The sequence below is a fragment of the Halichoerus grypus genome, chromosome 8, assembly GCF_964656455.1.
Source record: "Halichoerus grypus chromosome 8, mHalGry1.hap1.1, whole genome shotgun sequence".
Lineage (NCBI taxonomy): Eukaryota > Metazoa > Chordata > Mammalia > Carnivora > Phocidae > Halichoerus > Halichoerus grypus.
In genome coordinates this window covers 63,777,788-63,790,914 of record NC_135719.1, presented here as the reverse complement: position 1 = coordinate 63,790,914, position 13,127 = coordinate 63,777,788, and the positions used below count along the sequence as shown (strand labels likewise).

General features: G+C 40.2%; 1 protein-coding gene across 3 annotated transcripts in view; it reads right to left on the bottom strand.

The window, feature by feature from the left end:
- The window catches only part of FBN1 (fibrillin 1), a 225,317-nt gene that overhangs the window by 198,871 nt on the left and 13,319 nt on the right, over positions 1 to 13,127 (bottom strand). The window lies entirely within an intron of this gene.

Sequence of the window (13,127 nt, the reverse complement as noted above, 5' to 3'; positions counted from 1 at the left end):
TAGCCAAAGTTTGGAAACACAGTAGCTGATACCAGCAGTTACAGGAAAATAAAGAACATGTAACTTCGGGTTTCTTGTTTACAGATATTTCATCAGGTTTCTTGGAGCAAAGCCTCCATTCAGAATCCAGATGATCCATACTTAACAATTTAAGGGAGCCACTGGGTAAGGCTCTAGCTAGTTCTGTATCAGAAATTAAGGCAGAGGATTGAACACGCAGCAACCCCAAAGAAACCATTCATTTCACCATGCCACATCTGAGGGCCTAAACCTTGATGCTACTTCCTCAAGTTTAGGGGCTGATGAATAAGGTCAAATGTTTTGCAATCAGTTTCACAAACAGTGGCTATTCCAAGGCTCGCTGGTATAAATCTTGCAGTCTCATTAGCATAAACCTTTAAAAACAACTTCGTAACTAAAATGTACTTCTAGTTGGGGCACGCTCACACGTTCTCCTTGTGTGTGTCGACCACGCGTAACAGCACGGAAGCTTCCTGCATCTCCTCTGAACTCACTACTTCAAGCACAAGCAGGACAGGGAACCAAGGTAGGGTCTTTGCCCCATCCTGTGCTCCTCTCATGGCCCCAGAGGACCTGGAGCACTGCAGGACAAAAAGCACACTTCCGACTGACTGATGCCGAGGTCAGAGAGAGAAGTAGGAAGAAAGTTAAAGGAACTCGGGAAAGGGCCCTACATCCATACCCAACAGCCCCAGGTATCTCCAAAGCTACCCAGAAAATGACTGGATAGAGGCTTACTTTGTGCCTGATGCGAGGGGCTCTCTGAGCCTTAGTTTATGTCTCTACACATCAGGATAATGGAATGTCTGCCTTGGCCCCACATCCTGTGTGTCTATCAGATGAAATAATGGACATGAATGCAATGCAGCTTTACCTTCTGACCTAAATCAGTGACTCAACCAAAGGAACTATAGAAGGTTAAGGAAGAGAACGTTTATCACAAATTCTAAGCCAGGGGTTCTCAATCCTGTGCCCCTCCTGTGACAAAGTAGTGCCCCAAACTTCAGAGTACCCAGAACTCCTCAGGGCAAGTCAGAATCTTGGAAAGGGGAGTGAGACGAGAAGTTAGGATAAGGAGCTAAGGTTGGGGGAGCAATCAGATCTTCCAAACTCCATAAAAGTTCTCTAGATTGAAAATGATAATCCAAGCCAGAGTTAACCACCTCAAACCTTCCCCACTAACAGCTCATTACAACTCCACTGGATCCATTCCAACCCCAAACCAAATCCTAGAATAGCTTCAGAGGACCCCTGAGCCTTTGCAGGTGTCCTGTGGTCGGAATAACTATGTTTTCAAACAAAAATCAGGACATATTGTCTGACAAGAATGAGTGTATTTATGGAGTAATAACACATATAACATGGTGAAAAAGCTAAGAATAAAGAGTCCAGAATCAGAAATTTCATCCTACAAAACAAGATATTCCAAAGATTTTCCAAGGTGTTTGAAAAATCACAGTAATACAAACATGCCTCATTGTTTTTTCACTGTTTACAATCAACCTACAGACAAAAGATGGAAGAAGTTATGATTTACAATGATTGCAGATCAAAATGTAAATGTTTTAAACCCGCACCTGTAGAAGTAGTGGTACAGCTGTCGTAAGCCAGGGAACGAGTTGGGAAGAAAGGTATGGGGAGAAATAAAGTAGCTGATTCAAGAAACAGAGGTTTAAGTATATCATATAATGTTTTAAAATAACCAATAACTGAAAGTCATACTATGATTACAAAAAAAAAGTGGGAAGGCAAAGAGAGAGAAAAGGTATAGATACCTCAGTGAGCTATGGCCCCACCTTTCATGGCAAGGAGCCAATACGGGTACTGTGTAAATCTGGAAATAGAGGAACAAGCACAGTCCATGGTGTCGTGAAGATAAACATGAGAAGAACCAAAACCAGAAATGGTTAAAATTGGTTGGCTCAAGAGATGAGAATCTGGGGAAATGAAGAGAAATCTTTTGCATTCTCACCTAATACTCATTCATAACTGCTCATTTTTTTAAAGCGTGCCGTTATACTTTGATCATCCTCTTTTATTTAAAGCAATAACTTTAAAAGTATAAACATCTTCTCTCGTAAACGGGGTACTTTCTGCTTCATTGTATGAATGGTTTCATTCATTCACTGTTCCGTTTCATTAGTGATCACATTTTCTTCACTTCACTGCATTACTAAAATTCTACATAATGTCTAATTGTGATTTATTTTTGTCTGCATGCTCTGCTCTTTTTTGCGTTTAATAACTTTATCCTTTATAGTAAGTAATATATCATTTCATTTCAAGTGTTTCAACCAACCTCCTCAAACAATGACTGTTTTAATGTCATTGCCATTCATCCTTTAACACACTGAATACTATTAGGCTATGTGGCTTATTGCAAGGTAGTAGAAAGATGTAAGATTTCTCCTCTGCTAACTTTGGTCTTGAGAACTGCAAACTAATAGCACTCATTCAAACAAGCTGGGTGGCATTTATTCTACTTACACACAGGAAAATCAGCTCTAATTCTAGAAATAAATGAATGTCTTATTTAAGTTGGAAAGCACGAAGATATGTAAAGTCTAAAGTAGACACGTTGGATTATTTCCATTATAAAAGATTTTATTCTAAGGTTTCAGCACAAAAAGCAGTAACAAAGAAGATAAATCTTTAGTGAAGTTATTTTTTTGTGTAAATGAAAGTGTAGCATTCATACCTTTCTCTTCCTTTTTACTTCATCAGCCATACCCACCAAACCCACCACCAAAACAAGTCAAGAGTTAAAGCTCAGTGGAAGTGGCAGTAGCATTTGGTAAATTAAAAGTAAAACTCAGGGTGCCTGGATGGCTCAGTCGTTAAGCGTCTGCCCTCAGCTCAGGTCATGATCCCAGGGTCCTGGGATTGAGCCCCGCATCAGGCTCCCTGCTCAGCGGGAAGCCCGCTTCTCCCTCTCCCACTCCCCCTGCTTGTGTTCCCTCTCTCGCCGTCCTCTCTCTGTTGAAAAATAAATAAAATCTTAAAAAAAAAAAGTAAAACTCAAAAAGAACTTTATGCTAAGTGCTAAAGATACATTATTTCATCCTCATAGCAACCCTTTGAGGTAAGTTCTATTATTACTATCTTTAACACTAAGGAAACTATGGCTTAGGAAGGTTAAACAAACCAGCAAGTTCCCACAGCTTCGAAGTAAAGAATGGGGATGTGAACTCAGGAAGCCCGACGCCAGAGTACACTCTCTTAACCCCTATGTTAAGGCAGAGATGCATTTGGGGGCAAGATGGTATTCCACCCAATAGCATTCATGAGGGTATGAGTAACAAAAGCCACAAAATGTCCATCAATAAACCACCAATTAAGCATAAATGGTTTTTACCTGTATTCTAACAGTTTGGGGTGGGGGAGGAAAATTTAGAGTCCACATCACCATTGTATATTATATTGTTTTAATTGCTAAGTCTTTATCTGTAACTTCTCTCACCAATTGCTTTGAATACAATGCTCTACAACAACCCACCTCCAATCTCTCTGGGGAATGGGTGAGCCTCAGCAGGCTGAATATTCAGATCCAGTTCAGACAGTACTCAGAGATTGTGTGGGCTAGCAAATGCCCCTCTCAATGGAGCAAACAGCTGGGCTTTGCCATGTCTGACCACATCAGTGCAGGAATTGGCCTCTGTCCGCAGCGTGTCCACATTCCTTAGCCAGAATCCACTTCTGCAAGTCTGGCCTCTCTTACAGGCAAGATAGCCTTTTTGCTTCCTATCCCAAGTTCAAATTCCCTTTCAGACAAGACTGGGGAAAAAAAAAAGTTCAGGGGGCTCTTATTTCATACGCATGTGAAGTGATTAAATCCTTGGGCAAGTAGAATACCAAGCATTAGTTAAAAGTTAATGAGGCTGACCCTACTCCATGCAAGAGTTGCCTGCTTTTTTGAACTGTGAGGGGGAAAATGATGACTTAGTCCTCTTAAGTATATGTGTGGAGGGATATCAAAAGGCACACACCCCCACAAAATAAAGGGTGCCTAACTGTCCATGTCACATGCCTCAAGATAATATCCTAATATTCCACTATTCCAGTTTTTAAAAATAATAATTTTCACTGTCAAAAAATGTGAAAGATCATGAAAAAACTATAATACACAAATGAGCTACATATATTGTGAACCATACATCATGACTTTAATAGCTCTTTGACAGATTTTTTTTTATCAAGGTAAAAAGAAAAAAACAAAAGAAAAACTGTAAGTACTATCTGATGAGGGGATCCACTACTACTCCAATAAACTTCGCAAGAGCTCCCCCCTTACTTAGGTGCCTTTATTCTGGCCCTTCTTGCTAAAGACGATGTCATATCCTCTAACAGTGATTTGAATACCACATGTGACTATTCCAGTCCATCTGCCAGTCACAACATCTCAAGTAATGAAACTTCAAACCCTGGTAATGAAAACGGCTTCCATGGCCTCCTCAAGCTTCCATGGGGGCCCTTCAGACCCAGGGACTCCTTTCTGGATTGTCTGGGTCAACACTGGCTGGGACTCAGACAATTCTGGTTTCCCCCTTTGAAGGCATAAGCCAGCCAACCTCTCCAACCTACTTCATGAAGTGTTATCCTCCTGATTTTTTGTAAATCTGAAACTGTTCTCCAGTGAAAAGTTTCTTAAAAAGTAAAATAATAATACTGCAACCATGCAATTATAAATAAACTCTTCCAGGTTTTAATAGTGATCAAGACACAGTCTTTGCTGTTGGAAGAAGGCAGGCAAATATGCAAAGAGTGTCAGTACAGCAGGTAAAACACAGACATCAAGGTCAGCCTGGAGAGCTAGGAGTCCAGAACAATGGTGCTTTGCCCCATCATCCAGCGTAGGCTCAGCAGAAACCTCTCTGAGCTGTGACTTGACGTTTCCCACTTGCTAAGAGGAATCATTATTCCATCCCACTGCTGAAATTCCTCTTAAATTCTCTAATTCCATTAGCAAACCCCTTGTTCATTATTTTATTTCAAGTTTTTATTTAAATTCTGGTTAACATATATAGTAAAATTGGTTTCAGGTGTCAAATTCAGTGACTCATCACTTACATATAACACTCAGTGCTCATGCACAGCAAGTCCTCTCCTTAGTGCCCATCCGCCACCCACCTCCCTCCAGCAACCCTCAGGCAATCCACTTGTTTCAATCTTGGTGTTTCACTGCTGGCCTGCTATCACATTCTTTTTTCCTGGCTTCCTCCTTCCTCTCTACTTCCTTAGGACAATGTAGCTAAGTATCTTTTCACGTTCACCACCATGTTTAGTTCAGTTCTCCTACATTCCAAACATAGACCTTCACCCTCCCTAAGATGTGAAACATCTATCAGCTTCAGATCTCTGCCAGGTAGGCCTAACCAGCCCACCCTCATCTTCACCTACACCTTCAATTCCACCGTCCTGTCCCGCTCCTTCCCCCCATCATCTCAGTCCTCACTCATGCATTCGCCACTCCTCCAGGACACACATGCTAAATCCAGATGCTTCTTCCACGTTTCCTTTTTAATGTATCATTTCATTTCCCCCTGCACTGGTAATCCTCCTCCTCAATTCATTCCAACCACCTTTCAACCTACCAACACAATTCCAGACATATCTCTCAAAAACCTACATATGCTATATTATAATTATATATTTTAAATAATTATATGTCTAGATTCTCACCCCTGAAACCTGCCTCTGCCCACTCTGTTCCAAAACTTCAGGCAGAGAAACAATGTTTGCCACGCCCACAATATCCTGGAGTCTATTTAGAAGCATAGAAGATAACATTGACTGAGTGCCTTAGTAAGTACAAAGTACAATTAACAAAGATTAATACTATGTCTTTGATGTCCTAAATAGGCCATCTGTAAATGCCACTAACATGGAAACTGCCTAATAAAACTATTTCTTACAAATTAATCCATTTAAAAGAAAAATCTTTCATACCTATTTGAAAGGCTATCCTTAGCTAAACAGTAATGTATGAAACCAAGGTTTCATGCCTTGGTTATTTTGCTGATGTGCTGATCATTAATTTATTGTGATCAGTCAAGTTATCAATATTTACAGTTCAGGGATCACTATATTTCCTTCAAAAACTCAATGTAGACAATTCTATTTATTTCTTTAGCAAAAGAAAAACAAAAATCCCAAAGCAACTAAACAAAGGTTTTCAGCTCACAGATTGGTGCACATTTCACTGTGGCAGGTTGTTGCCACCGATCAAGGCCAGAGATGGTGCCAGCCATATGTGGCCAAATCCTAAAGACAACCGTCACAAAGTTCACGGGGCAGCGTTGAAAGGTCTTTCTGAAGGTGCTACTTGGGGGATCACTTTCCTCACTGCTGAGTGGGGTAACTCACAGCACAGGCACAACAGAGAGGGGGATGCATCAACAGTTTCATTTGCTCTGCACCCTACAGTGTGCTTTTGTGGGGATTTTGTGTTGATCCAAAGCAACAGTCCAAGAACTTAAAAGCCCAAGAATTTAGGTCACCATATCAGGGACACACACACACACATACACACATACAGAGCTTATGAAAACTAAAGAAACAGGAAGTTGCAAAGACAGTTCCCCCAAATCTGGGAGATCATTTTAGACTGGCAGCCTATTTAAAACCTGTTGGAATCTTTTACAGGTGACTGGAATGTGTGTGTAGGTGTGTGTGTGCTTTTCTTTGAAAAAAAAGAAGAAGAAATTAAAGCCACAGGGTACACGGTAACAGGAAACTGGACATTGAACCACAAAGACCAGAAGCGCCGCTCTGCACAGCAGGTCCTAATCCTGCCGATGCACTGAGTACTTTTTGCTTCTGGGACTCTGGATTAAACAACTCTAGGACACACAAGTCTGCAAAGACTACTAAACCATCCAAGTGGCTCCCAAGCTTCTAAAGGCAATGACTGGACTAACCTGCTGTCATAGTCTGCACTGAGCCTACTGCTCTCTAAGGGAGGGAGAGCTGTGTCTGGCCGCCTGGCATCACTGAACCCCTGGCTGGTTGTATAAAAAGGTGCTCCCATCTACACATGGGGAGAGATGTATTTGCTTCTGAGGTTGGAACTTCACTATTTGACTCCATAACGACAAGGAGGGATTGCCTCAAAACCGAAAAATGAGCCTGTTTCAAATTTGCATCTCTCCCACATCCAAGAGGATTTGACCAATGACACCATGAAAACACATGGTGCTTCTAGAAAACTGTTTCCCAGAACTCTGCAACCCCTTGACTTTACCTATGAGTTCAAGGATTATGCTGACATTTTCTTTGACTGGGCTGTTACTCCATTTACTCAAGCCAAAGCCATGTTGTACTTCTCCAAAGGGTAGACGAAATTGTAGAAATGATTGAAACACAAACAAGTAAACTAAAGAGGTGACCCAGAACCCGGTGTAGTAAAAGGCAGAGCCAGGTGGTGTCTGGGGAATTCACTGCTCCCTTCAGTCCCAACTGTTCCCTTCCCTCGTCTTTACCACCTGAACAGAAAAAACCACGATTCTCACCACTTCCCAGAAATCTTCAAACCACGAACTCTGTCCAGGGAGATAATATTATCTTCTGAATGTCCTGGCAGCCACACAAAAGACAGGAAAACCAGCCAATGGGGTCAGGCTTAGGGGAAAGAATGGGGTCCCTCAGGAACTGGTAGGGCACAGTGACTCCATACTCTAGTTCCAGGGACTGGCAGCTCCCAACTGGACTAACAGGTAGAGCTCCAACATGTCATTTCTCTATTGGTATTTAAAACTCAGAATGGCTTTTCCAATAGAAACAATGTTAATAGGTGGTGGTTTGGTCCCCAGGCTAGTCAAATAGCAGTCTCTATCAGCTAAATAGGCTATTGTAGGCTGGTCTGGGAACCTGACCACAACTTAAAATGTTGTTTCTATGGGAAAACACATTCCACGGCAGGCAACCAGAAGGAAACTTGGCTACTCAAACTCATGGTCCCTGAAGCTACAGTGAGCTGTGAGAACCGAACACCTTAAACTCAGGCCACTCCACAGTCCTGAGAGGGCAGCTGGGATCGGCGCTTGCCCAGCCCCAGGCCCAGTGCCATCCCCCACCCCCGCGTGAGGCTGTCAGGGCCAACAGGGCAGATCCAGTAAGTCAATAAATCAGGACTTTAAAAACTGAGTATACACTGAAACTAGTGAAACATTGTGTGTCAGCTATACTCAAATAACAACAACAACAACAACTGGGGAGTAATTGGATATTCTAATCCTTAATATACCTGATTTCTTTAGAGACCAGAAGGTTCCACCCCGCCAGCAACTATAATATGAGATCAATATCCTGGACTGGTTCACAGACCAAGAGTTCAGTGAGCCATTTCCAGAAAGACTGGCTTCCAGATGAAGCAAAGAAGCAGGTCAGTTTTGAAGTCTATTTGGTGGCCTCAATCTCATACTCCAGTTACTTAAGCATTTCAGATCCCCTGGAATCCAATAATTACCCTCTCTTTTGCAATGTGAGTTCTCTAAAGATAGAAATTCAGATTTATCTTTACAACCCAGCACCTAGCACAAGACCTAAATCTTAAATGGTAAATGAAGGTTTAGGGTTTTAAATGTACCTGTGACTAAGACAAAAGTGAGAGAGAAAGAACTCTGTCAGAGTAGTGAGCATTTAATTTGTTGAAAAGGTAAATGTTTATAAGAAAATAAATAACAAAATAAAGTAATGAAAAAGATCATTATTACGAAGAAATCAATATCATTTCATCTACTTTTTTTAATTTTAAAAACTGAAAATGAAAAGTCAAGATACCCATAAAGAGAATTCACAGGGTCTGAGAGTGAAATTTTTCCGTGTTTCAGATGAATCACTTAGAAACATTTTACAGCTACAAAAGTTTCAGAAACCTTGTGCCTCAAACTTTATTTCATAAGAGTCAATAGGCAATGGGTCTTTTAAAACATTTATCTACCAAACTTTTTCATCAGCACAGAAGCAACATTGTTGCTAAGGAAAAAAATATAGAAAATAAATCATTGATAGAATTTAAGTTTCTAAAAGTCAGAAGTCAGGTAAAAGCATGCAGTCGTTGAGATTATTTCATTGAAATTAACGATTCACAATATTAGGGATAAAGAACTTGATAACTTTTTTTTAACTTTGCAATTGAGGCAAAGTTGTAAGCACTTATTTCTAAACATTTAGATCTCTGGAAATTTTCAACAAGAATAGGCTAATTTAAATTTGAGGAAATTTTACTGAATCAGAAATTTATCTAGTCCATGTGAAGATATACCGTAGACTAAAAATAATAATTAGCAATTTCCAGAGAGCTTTATAATTTACAAAGTGATCGTGTGACTCTTCCTCCAAGTCTTATCAAGAAAATATATTTCTGTGCCCATTTTCAGATGAGGAAACTGAAATTCAGAGAAGTGAAGTAATTGCTCAAAGGTCACACAATGGAAACATGTCATAAATCACTAATTAAAAACAAAAAGAATTTATTAATAAAACATTCCAAGGTCAGTACTAGAGATTTTTAGAGATTAGAAAGATGTTTCCATAAATACCCCAACAAGAATGTGTTCATTTATATAAACTAGTTTATGCATAATTTTTTGTATTTCGGTTTTCTTTTCTTGGGTCTACAAAAACAAACATTTTAAGACAGATCTTCCACAGCATATTGGAAAAAGAAAGCAATGGTAAAAGGAACACATTTCAGAAACACTCACTCCTATAGACTGCTGTTTCTGTGTGGTGAGTATCCTATCCCATTCCTTCTAGTGAAAATATGAGTTAGCTGTTAATATGTTCAGTGTTTGGGGGTGTGAAGGGATGGGAAGCAAGGTAGAGATTCAAAATGTGGACAATTCAAAACCTACTCAAAGCTGCCATTGGAGAGGCACCTGGGTGGCTCAGTTGGTTAAACATCTGCCTTACTGCCCCAGCGTCCTGGGATTGAGCCCTACATGAAGCCCCGCATCAGGCTCCATGCTCAGCAGGGAGCCTGCCTCTCCCTCTCCCTCTGCCTGCCTGTCTGCCTACTGTGATCTCTCTTTCTCCATCAAATAAATAAATAAAATCTTAAAAAAAAAAAAAGCTGCCATTGGAATATGTTTTATACATGTAATTGAATATGGGTGTGACTTGTCTTTTTAAAAGTCAGTTCAAGCAAAACCATCAGAACATGCAAGCAACTGTCTGATCTGGCTCAGGAAGACAATGAGCTGCACAAAGACCAGGGTGACCCAGATGCTGTTCTAAAAAACGCTCTGGTTTTGGGTCTCTATGACTTAATTCAGAGGCTGTCGACACGCTGCCCATTCCATGGAGAATGTGGCAACTCACATTTCAACTGCCAGCACATCTCTTCCCTGAAATCCAACCCAAAAGATTTCCCTCTCAGCCTGAGTGATGCCAGCACTGTCCTCCCCAAACTTTTTGAGCTCTGGGGAAGGTGGGACAGTATTCGTGTTGCAAGCTATAATTAAGCAGACTGGGATCTCAGTGCCAGCACAAAACTTCAACATAGTGACAACCTCTAAGAAAGGAAATGATGCTCACTGGGTAGTTGAGGGTATTAAAAAAGTTAATGCTAATTTTCAATGTAATAGTGGTATTGTGTTTATGTTTCTTAAAGAGTGCTTATCTTTTGTGGTGTGTATACACACACACACACACACACACACACACACACACACAGACTGGAATATTATGCAGCCATCAAAAAATCAAAATCTTGCCATTTGCAACAACGTGGATGGAACTAGAGGGTATTATGCTAAGCGAAATAAGTCAATCAGAGAAAGACATGTATCATATGACCTCACTGATATGAGGAATTGTTAATCTCAGGAAACAAACTGAGGGTTGCTGGAGTGGTCGGGGGTGGGAGTGATGGGGTGGCTGGGTGATGGACATTGGGGAGGGTATGTGCTATGGTGAGCGCTGTGAATCGTGTAAGACTGATGAATCACAGACCTGTACCTCTGAAATAAATAATACATTATATGTTTAAAAAAAAAAAAAAGAGAGAGAGAGAGAAGATAGTAGGAAGGAAAAAATGAAGGGGGGGGAATCGGAGGGGGAGATGAACCATGAGAGACTATGGACTCTGAGAAACAAACTGAGGGTTGTAGAGGGAGGGGGGTGGGGAGATGGGTTAGCCTGGTGATGGGTATTAAAGAGGGCATGTATTGAATGGAGCACTGGGTGTTATACGCAAACAATGAATCATGGAACGCTACATCAAAAACTAATGATGTAATGTGTGGTGATTAACATAACATAATAAAATAAAGTTAAAAAAAAAAGAGTCCTTATCTTTTAGAGGTACATAGTGAGATGTTCACGACAAATTAAATAGTTTTTCATGGGTTTATTTCAAAATAATCTGTGGCAGGGGAAAGAAGTGGATAAAATAAGATTGACCATTAACTGATAAGGGCAAAACCTGGAGCTTCAAGGCATTATTCTCCCTAGTTTTGTCTATATTTGAAATTCTCCATATTAAAAAGTTAAAACAACAACTTCACAGCAGCATGTGGTCTAGTTCATTCTGATAACCATCCTGTCCTACAACACCACTATAACAACACACATTGTTTTCTTTTTTCATTGACTTGAAGACTCACTTTTATCTGTTATGCAACTCAACATTCTTGAGTGGGAAGGGGAACCCCATTTGGAAATAATAACAGTCCAATCCCAAGATGTTTATCATCTTAACCAAGCAGCAAGAACTAACCAAAATGTTTCTATGCAGCTACTAAAGAAAGTTAATGTTCATGAGACAAGGAATCCAAGAACAAAAGACTTAACCACACTCGTGCAAATAACTTAGCATGTTAGCCCAGGGGATGGGTTTCCTTGGGCATTACAACTGCTTTTTGACATGATCCATTTCCATAAGTATACCTTGTCTTTCCTTATGCCCAACATAAACCCATCAGTTAACAAACAGTTTGAGGGAAAAGGGATTAATTTGTATCTGATCCATCAAAGGGCTGAATGTTGGCTTTTCTGTTCACAAATGGAAGAATTCTTATAGTCATGGGAAATATAAAACAGGAGAAAATCATTTAGCAAGGAATCCTGGTATGTTTTCCAACCCCTCAAAATGTGAGAATGTGTGTTAAACAACCTATTTTCAAGGAGGGGTCCAAACACAAAGAAGCAGAGCTCATCCAAGGTCAAATGAGACTCTGTTGTCTAGGGGCTCCTGAGTGGCTCAGTCGTTTAAGCGTCTGCCTCCAGCTTTTTTTTTTTTTTTTTTAAATTTTTTATTGTTATGTTAATCCCCATACATTACATCATTAGTTTTAGATATAGTGTTCCATGATTCATTGTTTGTGCATAACACCCAGTGCTCCATGCAGAACGTGCCCTCTTTAATACCCATCACCAGGCTAACCCATCCTCCCAACCCCCTCCCCTCTAGAACCCTCAGTTTGTTTTTCAGAGTCCATCGTCTCTCATGGTTCGTCTCCCCTTTTTTTTTTTTTTTAAAGATTTTATTTATTTATCAGAGAAAGAGCACAAGCAGGGGGGGAGCGGTAGGCAGAGGGAGAAGCAGCCTCCCAGCTGAGCAAGGAGCCTGATGCAGGACTCAATCCCAGGACCCTAGGATCATGACCTGAGCCGAAGGCAGACGCCCAACCAACTGAGCCACCCAGGCATCCCAATACAAAATCTTTTTAAAGAACCCTCAAAAATAAGAAAAATATCCCCATTTTAGTCTGTTTTCTAGAACTGTAAGATGTTAAAAAATGTCTACACAAAGTCAGAACTGCTGACCAAAAAAAAAAGAAGGAAAAAATGGCTCACATATTCTTGTAAAATTCCTGAAAGGTTTTCAAAAGAATAAAAAGAAAAGTTTATTTCATTAATTGGGGTTTCTTTCTTTTCTGGGAAGTTAACAGAGCAGAAAAAGTACCTGGTTGTTTGTTCATTTGTTTTTACATTTTTGTATTTGTTTTTTTTTTTATAAACCATGATTGTATTGGTGATGGTGTGACTTACCTCAAAGAGATGAGAGGTATTAGGTAAATTGAACATTTTTAATGACAAACAGAAAAATAACTATTATCTGTTTAAACCATTCCTTATTTAAGGTACTCTGATTTTTACAACCT